This window comes from Nuphar pumila, chromosome 12 (genome assembly GCF_984573655.1).
Source record: "Nuphar pumila chromosome 12, dmNupPumi1.hap1.1, whole genome shotgun sequence".
In the NCBI taxonomy this organism is placed as follows: domain Eukaryota; kingdom Viridiplantae; phylum Streptophyta; class Magnoliopsida; order Nymphaeales; family Nymphaeaceae; genus Nuphar; species Nuphar pumila.
The window spans coordinates 37606029-37619748 of record NC_143260.1 but is presented as its reverse complement, the minus strand read 5'-3'; the positions used below and the strand labels follow the sequence as shown (position 1 = coordinate 37619748).

Sequence of the window (13720 nt, the reverse complement as noted above, 5' to 3'; positions counted from 1 at the left end):
TGAAACGGGGCCTCCGCCCCAATCCACTGCCATCCCTAATGGTTCTAGTAATATAGATGCATTTACTGAGATTAGTGGGTCTGAAGGTTCTAACTTAGCAGTTAATATTATTTGTTTTTAATATTTACACCGAGAAACCACCCCCATGACATGATCAAAGATCTAGCCACGCTGGCTTTGCCAGCCATACTTACGGGCGCTGTCCTGGCAGCGTAAAATTTCATGGGCTTACCCCTTGCCCCCAAGGAGTCGCCATGCTAAAGTTAATATTATTTGCTTAACTTTTCTGGTTTTTATTTCTTAAGTTAATTGGAGTCTGAAGTGACTTTATGCATTTTGGTAATCATAGACAGCAAGCAAGCATTACGGATGCAGATCTGTCTCTCTTTGCTGCCCAAAGAAGCAGTTTGAATCTCTGCAGTTGACACGGAGGCCTTTGCACTTTCAAGTTAACTGTGTTGTATGTATTTTCATAGATACAGTATTGTTACTGCAAACTTCTCTTATGTTGAATCTAGTGGCTATAGTAGTTTCTTTTTGCTATAAGCATTTTTTTTCCTTAATGTTGGTGCATTGAGAATGGTTGCTGACTATAATTGGTATTTAAAGCATACAGTAAAAGAAAATGACTCATTACCGGCAGGAGCTTTCCAAAGACTCCTTTTTCATTGATTCCCTACTAGATTTCTAGACATTATTTGTTTTCACCATATAATGAACTACAACCGACAATTGGCTATCCAATTTTTGAAAATTATGGTGACCCTGCACATCTATACTATCAATCTGACGGATCGAGATGTTTCGAGGGATTGTGTTTACGGCCTTCTTCAAGGGGGGGTTGGCTACGGAGATTTCATCAGATAAACGCAATCCTTATCCCAACCACATGGGATACGTTACAAAAATGATGTTGATTATTTTTGTATGAAATCATAAATGGTTGCAGATGACTACTCCAGTAGGCATAAATTATGCCTCTGCTGAGGTTGTTTGTGTGTGCAGGCAAAACCAGAGACTGTAGAAATGGTCTGTCAACTAGTGAAAAAGAACTCGCCACTACTGGACGCCTCTGTCGTAACTCCGGAGTCAAAGTTTTCTGCACTGGGTTTTGATTCTCTTGATATGGTAACATCTCAAAGCCTTGATCGCAATGTCTAAAATAACTGCGTTCTTTCCAGAAGCTGGTTGGGTTGGTACTGAGAGGTTGTATTATAGCACATATAGAAACTGTGTTACATGGATACGGCTGTGGGATACACAGAAACAGACATTTCTATGAAGTTTTTCAACAGTAGTATCTAAGGGGCTTTGACACACAGATTACTCTCATTTCATATCCCTTTATATACAAGTCATATTGGAAACTTCATTAAAATTATCATATCCCCGTATCTGCAGTCGTATCCATGTGACAGCTAAGGGGCTACTGTCATCAGAGTAAAAATGGAGTATACATGTGATTGTGTAGAACTAGTCAGATTCATATTCATTGACACTGCCTTGGGGGTTTAACCATGTTTAATGTTGTAAATTCTAGGCGGAGATTGTGATGGTATTGGAGGAAGAATATGGGATTACAGTGGGGAAAGAGAGTGCTCGAAACATAGTCACTGTTCAGGATGCGGCAGACGTTATAGAGGGTCTTGTGTCCAAGAAAACAGGGTGAAATTTATCCAAGGCTTTATATGGATATTTTATGAAGTCTTTGTGACCTGGTGTCCTTGTTTCTTTCTCTTGCTATCCTCTTCTCTGGGTGATAATAATGTGTGTCATAATGATACTTTTTGTTTCTGATACTTCTACCAATTAACTATCACTAGATTTTCTGTTTTTGATGTTCTTGGCAATTACCGTTTACTGTTCAAATTGACCCATTATGCTGTTCTCCTAACATATGGTGAACTTTGTTGGTCATGGTTAAAAAGCATATGTAATGTATTCCAAAGTTTTAGCATGTACCATTTATCACATTCAAATTATTGGTTGGGAGAATATCATTACTTACAAGTTACAACCATTAGCGTCTATCTTTCGCAGTAGTACTTCTTTGCAGACATTGTATGAGTTGGAAGAATTAGATCAGACAACCATGTTTTTTATATAAAAATAGGATCTTTTTTAAGTCGTTCAATTTTAGCCCATTATGGACCGCTGACTTTTAAAGAATATATGCATCTACATGACATTCACATGACCCAACACTTGTTTTCTACTAAGAAATACATGTAGTTCATCTGTGCTGTAGGGTTTCATAGACTAAAAAGCTCCAGATCATTACTCTCTCTCTAGACTTGATTGTATCTCTAGCTAAAACTTAGGTTTGAGCTTTATATGATCGATTTGCCCCCACAGTTGTGTTTGACTTGGTTTGTCTATTAAGAACTAAACTTTGAATGGATTAATTTCAACAGAAAATGATCATATGGCAAATATGATGTGTTTTCTAAAATACCTTACAATTTTTATTATTCTCCTCATGTTTAAAATGTCAAATATTTGGTTTTAGAAAAGACCTTTTTACCTTTTGCACATGTGATTTTTTAAATATATGTGAATTTTCTCTCAAATATGTGATAGTTTTTTTGCAAAACTGTTTTTGTTCTTAGATTTGTATCTCTTTGATTTGACGTTAAAAACCTACATTTTTATAGTTTGTTGGAAAGTTGAGACATAGGGCTGTAACTTTTCTGCTTTGAGTCAAAACTGAAAACCTTTCTAAGGTTTCTGCTTTTGCATTCCAAATCCGGAATAGAAGCATGCTTAGCATACTCAAACAGGTGCAACTGCACCTTTTTTGTTTGTTCTTGCTATTTTTTAGCCACACATCTTGAAAATCAAGAAAAATAGAAAAAATGACAAAAAGGACTACCACTAAGATCACCTTGATCCGATGAGTAGTTGGAAACAAACGTCCTGTAAAAGATAAACTGTTTGGTTATTTCAATATGCAGAACATGCTTCTATACCTATTAGGCTCCTATATATAGGGCGTCAACGGGTTGGATCTTCACCAGACTAAGTGGGTCTGAATCTAAATGATACTCTGAGATCTGATTCTAGGTCTGGATTTAGTTCAATTCAGACCTACCATAGGAAAAACTATGCCCAGTACATATAAGAATTATATAATCAAGACCCAGCCCATACCCAGTAAACTGAACTTTTTCATGGATTCAATATAGGTAGTGATCCTATCATACTCAACCGACTGACACCCTTACGAATGTGATATACAGTGCAAATCCGACACCTTGTTCCCAAAAACAAATCATTAGTATAAAAATCAGAAAGGGACTTTCAGATTGGATCAGATTTACGGATTTGGATGGATTTGGTGAGATTCAAATCAATGTTTTAAATCACATTTATGTTTGGATTAATCTGATCCAATCTGTTTGCACGTGTTACATGCAGAAAACCTTGATTGCACTCTTGCATAGGCTGGTCTGATTCATATTTATACTCGGATCTGGATCAAGTGCACAAATTTTGATTTCAGATTTTAATCCGTATACACTGATTTCAAATGGGTGGGACCTGTCTTCCACATGGCTGTTAGTGCAGACTGGTGCTTTCATCAAAAGGACATTAAACTAACCATACTCAGACATTGACCATGGTTAGAAGACCATTATAGTTTCATTAAGTTCCTAACCTTAAGTCCCTAATCCGTGATCCAAATCCAACCCTTTTATAACCCAAACCAAATAAAACTGACCAAATCCATTTGAGCAATAACTCATTCAAAATAGATCAACTGATTTGTAACCCTAATCAAATAAACCAAACCAAATCCATTAAAGTGGCCGTAGGTTCGGCAGGTATAAGTCCAGCACGGCTAGGTCTCTTACTCCAGGGTGGTTTAGGGTTGGACAACCGTTTGGGCGGCTCGCCGAGCCAAGCAAACCTGCCCACCATGGGCCGAGTATGGGTCAAGTTTTTTATGCTTTAACACGTGTTCAAAATCCATCTTATTCTATAAATGGATCAGACCTAGGTCAGCTCACAAGCTACCGAGCCGACCAAATGGGCTTAAACTACCTAATTAATTTTGTTAGTAATATGGAAACAAAAGCTAATTAACTAACTGCATAGTAAGTTGGTAATTGTTACCATCTACTTAATTAGTTGCATCAATTTCATGAAAGCTAATGTGAAAATGTAAAATTTATGATTTTTCATTAATTCATTGCTTTTCATTTTATAAGAATTAATTTGTTAATTTTTAAATAACTTGCGAATGAGTTTGGGTCAGGTTAGACCTTTTCGCTGGACGTTGGTCCATCAGGTTAATGGACCGAGTTGTGGGTTACCTTTAAAACTCGAGTCCATTAAGAACTAGGCCAAAACTCAGCTTATTAATAAATGGGCCGGGCCATTTTTGGTGCTAGGTCATGCAAAAAACAAGTTAGATAGAGCTCCAAATGGGCTTGGTCCGGCCCAATGACCAACCCTATAATTGAAAAACTTTAACAAAAAAATAAACATATACCCACAACATATAAGACAAAGACTATTTTGCAAAATATCCCATAACACTGAGACTATTTAAATTTTAAAAAGAAAAACTAAAGAAAACCTATCTCAAGCCATTGCTTTGCATGAGCATGTCATAAAAATGAGTTGAATAAATAAATAAGACAAATTCAATTGAACTTGAACAAATAATACAAATTTAATAAAACAGCCACCATAATTGAAATGAAGAAAAACTTGAAAAAAAAGAAAAGCAAAACATAAAAAAGATAAATGGTCAAAAACATCTCTCTCTATCTGCCTTCTCCAGTGCTCTCCATCAATCAGTAAAAAGAAGTGGCATTTTCGTTATTTATTTAAAGTACTAGGCCAAAAAACCATGATAAAGATTAGTACGGTCAAAAAATTCAAACTCCAAGCGTGGAATACCGATGCCAAAAGTTTCCGTTGTGAATGGAGCTGCCATCCCCACCAAACAAACATTTCAAAAAAAACTCTCAACTTACAAAACTAACCTCATCCTTCCCTCGGTACATTAGAAAATATCAGTCATACGGATCTAAGCATTATTAGGGATGGCAGTGAACAGAGGCGTGGATATGGTCTTAATTTTCATTTTCGCCCAGTCTCAAAATCCTGGGCTTCATCCCCGCCTTCCATCCCCACACAGGGTTTTGATTTTAACCTCAGTCTACAATTTATGTCTTTCATCCTCGGTCCAAACGGGGTAAAACAAGTTGAGCCTGATTTTCTTCTATCCATTATATGTTGGTTTTTCCTGTATAAACATACAGAAAAAGCATACCTGAAGATGCCATAGAGTGTGTGGGCGGGTGCTCGGCGTTCTCCTCAGTCGATCGACGCCCACAATGAGCTCAGGCCTAAGGTCGACGTTGAGAAGGACCCTGAACCCACTAAACTGAATGTAGGCTAGGTTGATATTGTATGACAATGGTTACTCATCATCCAATGCAACCAATCACCCCTTTATATAGTGGAGGAGGTAGAGAAGGTATAGTGAATGTGGACATTCTGCATTCACGTAACATCCTCCCTTATGGCATTAACTGTCTTCCACTATCATGTCCACTACCTCACTAAGCTTTTAATGTCAAACCGAGTCACTCAATGGGTTGGACCCAAATCCAAATATCCAACATTCTTTCACTTGACCCATTGATATTAAAAGTATATTAAATTGAGGTTTATACCGTTATCTTGATTTAATTCTTCATGTGGGTTCACATGCTACCCTTTATCACAAGAATGAATCAAATGAGTCATGGAGATGAACACTCTTTTATGAAATATCATATTTTCATGTACTACACTACAATTCACATTCAATGCTTAAGCATGTTTAAAATTACTTTTATGAATAAGTTGGTCTCTTACCTATTTTATTGGTCCTTTAATATTGTTATTTTGTTATTCTCTCTAACCCATATGAGAGATTCATTATTCAAAATCAATAATTTACAAAATCATAGATAATCAAATTCATATACACAAATATGATCACTTAATGTATTTTCGTACATCAGAATGAATCAAAAAGACCCATCCCCTCTACATGTTGAGAATACAATCTCGGTGTTAACCACTACAAGAAAAATGTTAATTAGCGACGGAAATTTGCGACGGATTTTTTCCGTCGCAAATTAGCGACAGATTAGCTAGAGAAAACTTTCTTAATGAATCCGTCGCTAAGTAGCGACGGATTAGCGATGAAAGTTGTTTCATCGCTAATCCGTCGCTAATTAGCGACGAATTAACGACAACAAGTATTTCGTCGCTAATTCTCAATACAAGAAAAACATTTTAGCGAGGGATTTAGCGAGGGAAATTTTCCGTCGCTAATCCGTCGCTAATTAGCGACGGATTAGCGAGGGAAAATTTCCGTCGCTAATCCGTCGCTAATTTTCGATTTAAACCAAGCGCGAAATTTTCCCTCTCTCCCTGTTTGAAATTTAAATCGACCGCGCTCGATTTAAATTGACCGCGCTCGATTTAAACCGAGCGACGTCGGAGAGCTTATTGGAGAGCATGTACATGAGAGTGGAGGACGGTGACGCCGGAGGACAGTCGGCGATCGCTGGAGGACGTCGGCGCCGGTTGACGGAGGACGACAATGCTGATTCACGGAGGACGGCGACGCCGGAGGACGGTCGGCAATCGTTGGATGATGTCGGCGCCGGTTCACGGAGGACAACAACGTCGATTCACGGAGGACGGTCGGCGATCGCTGGAGGACGTTGGCGCCGGTTCATGGAGGACGATGACGCCGGTCCACAGAGGATGACGGCGACGCCGGTTCACGGAAGATGACGGTGCCAGTTCATGGAGGACGGCGACGCCGGAGAGCACCGGTTCATGGAGGACGGCGACGCCGGTTCGCGATGAGGCAGAGCGATCGTTATGTGCATGCAATGCCTGTCGGGTGCGGTATAAGTCCGGCTTAGTGCTGCCGGAATACCGCCCGACAAGGATCAATTTTTTTTTATTTTTTTTTTTAAATTTAGCGACAGATTAGCGACGGATAATGTCCGTCGCTAATCTGTCGCAAATTAGCGACGGAATTAACGACAGATAATTTTTTTCGCTAATTAGCGAGCAAAAAATCGCGATGGCCTCTATCCATCGCTAATCCGTCGCTAAACAGTTTAGCGACGGCTTAGTGACGGATTAGCGATGGATAGAGGCCGTCGCTAATCCACGGTTTTCTTGTAGTGAACCCTTTATTAAGGGGATCCGCAGTCATTTCTTTTGTCCCAATTGTATCAATACATATCAGATGATTCTCAGTCATTTCTTTAACAACAAAGTATTTTAACTACATGTGTCGACACGAGGTTGAGCTCTTATTGTTATTTGAAAAGGACATAGCTGCTTCATTATCACAAAAGATCTTTAGTGATCTCTCAATAGAGCCCACAATACCAAGACCTATAATGAAATTTCTTATCCAAATAGCCTATAACGAAGTCTCGTATAGAACAATAAATTATGCCTCCATGGTATGAGCAGCAGTAGTAGACTGCTTTCTACTTCTTCATGAGACAACACCACCCGCTAGTAGGAAAATGTATCCAATAGTAGATTTTCTAATGTCAATGCGCCCTCCTAAGTCTGCATCAAAGTATCCAATGACCTCTAGGTGGTCAGCTTTCTTGTAGGTCAACATATAGTCTTTTGTTTCTTATAAATAGCGTATGACCTTCTTTGTTGTCTTTTAGTGCGCAATACCTGGATTTGACTGATATCTACCAAGCATTCTCACAGCCAATGCTATATCAGGTTGAGTGCAGGTCTGCGCGTACTGTAAACTTTCAATTGCCGAACCATATGGGACAGCTACCATCTGAGCCTTTGCAATATCATCCTCCGGACAGTTCTTTAAACTCAATTTATCCTCTTTCACTATAGGTGCCGAACTGGAAGAACAATTCTCCATCCCATATCTTTTAAGAACCTTAAGGATATAGGATTTCTGAAATAGGCCAAAAACACCCTTAGTTCTGTCATGACGGATCTCGATTCCAAGGACATATGTAGCATCACCCATGTTTTTCATATCGAAATAAGAAGAAAAAAAATCTTTTGTCTCATATAATAGACTCAAATCATTAGTTGCAAAAAGAATATCGTCAACATATAAAACCAAAATTATGAACTTACTCCCACAAGTCTTTATGTAAATGCACTTATCAACAATGTTTTCAATGAATACAAAGTTCATAATTACTTGATTAAACTTTTTATACTACTAACGAGAGGCTTGTTTAAGTTCATAAATTGACTTATTTAATTTGTAAACTAAGTTATTTGAGTCGTTTATACTGAAACCATGAGGTTGTTGCATGTATACCTCTTCATCCAGATCCCTATTCAAGAAGATTGCTTTCACATCCATCTGATGTAGCTCTAAATTAAAATGAGCTACGAGGGCCATGATTATCCTCAATGATTCCTTAGTTGAGACAGGAGAAAAAGTCTCATTATAATCAATATCCTCTGTCTATGTAAAACATTTTGCAACAAGCCTAACCATGTACCTCTCTACATGACCTTTAGAGTCTGTTTTGGTCTTATACACCCATTTACAACTAACAGGACTAACTCCATCAGGTAGAGGTACAAGATCCCACACTTGGTTATTTTCCATAGAGTCAAGCTCTTCTTTCATAGTATTTATCCAATGTGTTGATCTTTCACTTTCAACGGCTTCTGTAAATGTGAAGGGATCTTCATCAATGTCTATGAAATCATTCGACTCTTGTAAATACACCACATAGTCTAGATGGATAGCAGATTTTCTGATTCTGGTGGACCTTTCATACATGTGTTACATGTGGTTCAAAACGAGCTTATGTATCCTGTTGTTGTATATCCTCATCAACAACCAGGTCTAGTTGGGATTGATGTTCATTGATCGGACTTTCTCTTACATTATTCAAAAGGACAATGATAGAAAAAATTTGCTATTTATCCTTAGCAGGTGTGAAACTGGAATCCTGCATTTCCTCAAAATCAATATTGTGAGACGCATCTATCACAACAGAACCATTTTTAAAAAATCTTGCTTTATCTGTTTCCACTATCTGTGGTGTATAAGATGGACAACAAAACCTAAAGGCCTTTGACCTTTCTGGATAATCAATGAAGAAACCACTAGTTGTCCTAGGATCAAAAGCTTTTATATGTGGGTTATACAATTTAGCTTCTATCGGACATCCCCATATGCGCATATATGACAAAGAAGGTTTTTTACCTGTCCATAACTCGTAAGGAGTCTTTTGAATAGCCTTAGTAGGAGCCTTATTCAAAATATGCATTGTTGTCCTAAGAGCTTCACCCCATAAGGTCAAAGAAAGGTTTGAGTGATTCAACATCGCTCAAACCATTTCTTTAAGCGTACGATTTCTCCTTTCAGCTACATCATTCTGGTAAGCACTACCAGGCATGGTATGTTGAGGTACAATGCCTTCTTCTTTTAGAAACTATGTTAATGACCCTTCCTTTTGTCTCATCTTAGTGAAACGACCATAATATTCATCACCTCTATCAAACCTGACAACCTTAATAACTTCATCAGTTTGTTTCTCTACTTCTTTCTTGAAGTCCTTAAAAACCTGAAAGACTTTTAATTTTTCAAATAATAAGTAGAGATACATATACCGTGAGTAATCATCTATCAAGGTGACAAAATACTTTTCACATGTATAACATGGTGAAAAAGAGTCACACACATCCATATGCACTATTTTAACTTTTCATTGTTGTGTTTGGCATCTTTCTTATACGTGTTAGATTGTTTAATCTTTATGCGGTCAACATGTGGCTCTATATTCGTAAAATCAAGGGATCCAAGGATTTTCTCTTTCACGAGTCTTTGGACTCTCTCTTTCGAGATATGTCATAACCTCCGATGCCAAAGCAGATAGGATTGATCATCCTTTAGGCCACGTTTATTGCCAATGATTGTGTTCTCAATGGAGTAAGATTTTCGAATTTGAAATTTGGTTCTTAATCGATATAAACCATCATACATATATGCAGAACCTATATTCATTAAATTTTTCATAATAATAAGCTTGGAATTTTTAAATTTAAATACAAATCCAAACTTATCAAGTTTTGAAATTGAAATCAGGTTCCGACTATAGGATGGAACATATATAGAATGTATCGACCAAATCCAATATTAATCCTTACTCCAACATAATTTTGCAAGTCCCAACGTTTTTGACATGTGAACGCATCCTATTTTCAGAAAAGATATTTGTTTCATGCTTTGTCGGTTTCCTCTTGTTCAGAAATGCCTGCAAAGAGTTGGTAACGTGTACTGTGACACCAGAATCAATCCACCAACAATGCAATGGAACATGAATTAAAGTACACTCATGAGAAACAAATGACTTATTATATTTATTTTTGAGCCACTTTTTATACTTCAAACAATCCACCTTCTTATGCCCCTTCTTTTTGTAGAAGAAACACTTTACAGAAGAGCCTCCTGACTGGAATTTAGCTTTCGTCTGAGAGTTTGAACTCTCCTTAGTGGCTTTCTTCAAATTCTTCTTCTTGAAAGAGTTTTTCTTTGGCCTCGACCTTTGTTTAGTCTTATGAGAGGTCATATGTGCACTTGGCATCGTCTTACCCTTCAATCTCCCCTCTTCTTCAACACACTTGGTCAAAAGGTCATTAAAAGATCACTCGTCATTATGTGTATTGTAGAAGATTTTGAAGGGTCCATACTCAGTAGGTAACGAGGTCAAGACCAGATGGACCAAGAAGGAGTCAAAGATAGCGAATTTCATGTCATTCAACTGAGTCACAATATTCCTCATTTCCAAAATATACTGTCGGATGTGACTGTCGCCAGAATATTCCATAGACACTAATTTGTACATGAGTGTATTGACCATTGCCTTATTAGAAGTGATGAATTAAGCCCCAATGGCTCTCAAAAAATTCTTCATTGTCGTACAGTGAGGAATGACCTCTCGAATATTTTTGGCCACCTGAGATTGTAAAAGCAACAGGCTAATTCTGTTTAAGCACTCTCACTTCATAGAGGCAGCCTTTTGATCGGTTGTACTCTGCTCTGTAGGAGTGGAAGGTTCATCGATTCTAAGGGTCAGATCTAAATTCATATAGCCCAAAGTAAATAACACGATTTTTTTTTAATCTGAAAAGTTAGATCTGTCTAAAAGGAGAATACTACTAGAACCGTCGATAAGAAAGAAACTTGATACAACAAGGAACAAAAATGAAAAGACAGTACTATTATTGCTAAGACGAGGCTCGTAATGAAAATGTAAAAGTGAGATCATTTATTTTCACCTTTTCTGAGACAAGCATAGTTGAGTCATTATCGTTCTACTTTGGTGGAAAACGCTAATACTCATAGTTGCTCCGTCTCTTCAATTCTCAAATAATTGACTTTAGTTGGTGAAACTAGCAGATTATATATCTAGAGGCAATTCAGCATTGTACCTTTGGGTACGAACATGTTTCATGGGCTGAAATACACATCTACTATCACACCCTGTGTAAATTTGGAATACAACGACCTAGATTTGGGTAGAATCGATGTTTCATAAACTCACACACAATCATAATAATGAATCTTAATATGGTCCAAAGAATCCTTAATCAACACGATTAAGATCACTTTGGTGATTAAGTGAATCGGTTAATCAAGATCTTTTACTGAAAACATATTCGTATTATGGTGCACGCTCATGCACACATGTAAATGCATGTATATTCATGACAAAAAATGCAAGTTAATGCTTCAACTAATATGCATAAACTAATTGTCATAAATTTAGTTATAATTCATGCTTAAAACCATAATGGATAACTTAACCAACATGAAACACATAAATTAACATGCATAAGTCATGCATGATTTAGAATAAACACTTTATAAAGCATGAAAAATAATAAAAGTATGCTCATATGGGTAAAACCTGGAGTCCACAAGCAGGAACCAGTATGAAAATACCCTCAACCGGTCTGAAACAGCCCTAAATCGGTCATCTAAGGGTCTGAACCAATTCTGAACCTTATGAACTGGTACCAAAAATGAATAAAAGTTCATAAAACCCTATAATTGTATGCCAAAATCCTTGTATCTTCATATATTTATGAAAATAGGGTCTTAGCATCTCAGAACCGGTGAAAACTGGAAGAAACTGATCAAAAACGACTCTGAACCGGTCCTGAAAAGAGTCGTATCGGTATCTGATCCGGTTCAGGCCAAATAGTGTTTGGACCCTGCTGAAGCATGGGTTCAACCCGGTTCAAACATGACCTGAGTCTGATCCGGTCAGAAATAGACCTGAGTTTGACCTGGTCTGAAATGGACTCGGATCTGACCCATTTCGAGAAAGGACCCGGGTTGTACCTGGGGCTGACCCGATCTGAAATGGACCCGGGTCTTGCCTGGATCAGACCTAGACCTTGAGCCATTATAGGTTCGGGTCTGATCCAATAAAAAATGATAGACCCGATCCACCCGAAATGGGTTTGGATCGGGCCTGTTACCGGGTCATAAAGCTAGACCCGGTCCGGTTCCACCATAAAAAGAAACAGAAACCCGAGGGTTTTTGTTTACGCTTTTCTAAGAAATCGAAAGGTTTTCTCCTCTTCGTTGCCCCCATGGCGACCCACGTTGCCCCACATCGTCGTGCGGCAACCGACACCGGTGCCCAATCGACAACGATCACCCCCCCCCCCCCCCCCGATGATGCACACCGGCGACTCCACACTGCACCGCTGCGGGAACTCTCAGAAACTTCAAACGGAGATTCTGCGCTACCTCCATGCTGTGGACGCCACCGGTGAGATCGTTGGTGAATCGGTGAACCTTGGCAATGATCCCCTCTTTCTGATCGTCGACCTAAGGCCAGAAACCCCTCTTACAGAAAAGTTAATGTGGGGTTTCGACGGTCTGATGACCGATCTTGGAAAAAATGGAATGGGGATCAAGCAAACAACAACGTCGTATGACATCGCTCCTCCCACCTTTCGGCGATGGCACATTGCAGCCAGCGGTGCCAACAAAAATTGTCGGCCATCCTCGGCCTTCTCACCGGCAGATAAAGGGTTTCTACTATTTTTTTTATCTGCCATCGGGGATGATTGTCGCCACACGGTGACCGGCGGTCACTGGTACCAGCGCTTGGCCGATCAAAATGACCTTGTCGGTGCATGGATTTGGGGGTTTTCAAAACCCTGGTTGACGCACGTTGTCGGACGCTGGCGGCGGAAACACCTTCCCATAATGACTTTTCACGATGACCCAGGCAGAAGTTGACCACCCTGCATCCTGACGGTGCAGGAAAAAAAATAGAATGATCCTTTGTTTTTTATCGGGGTTAGTCACTCTACCAACAACAGATCGAGGTTGTCGGGAAACATTGTCGCCCCATGGCGACAGTCCCCGGAATTCAGGTGACTATTTTTTTTAATACAGATGAGCCACGTCGCCCTACGATGATAGGCTCAGTCTGTTACAGTCGACCCGCAACCCCATAGCGACAGACTATGACTTTCGTCGCTCTATGGCGCCAGTAGCAGAAAAATGCCAACAAGCTCATGCAGCGAAAGCGTAGTGGGCTCATAACCCAATGTTGGCTTTTCATGCATAAACATACACAAAAAACATACATGAAGATGTCATAGAGTGTGCATGCGGATGCTCGGTGTTCTCTTCAGCCGATTGATGCCC

At 39.0% G+C, this 13720-nt stretch overlaps 1 pseudogene; it reads left to right on the top strand.

Annotated features, from left to right (window-relative positions):
- The first annotated feature begins 799 nt into the window (after positions 1-799).
- Positions 800-1669, top strand: LOC149820731 (acyl carrier protein 1, chloroplastic pseudogene; annotated as a pseudogene).
- The last annotated feature ends 12051 nt before the right edge of the window (positions 1670-13720 follow it).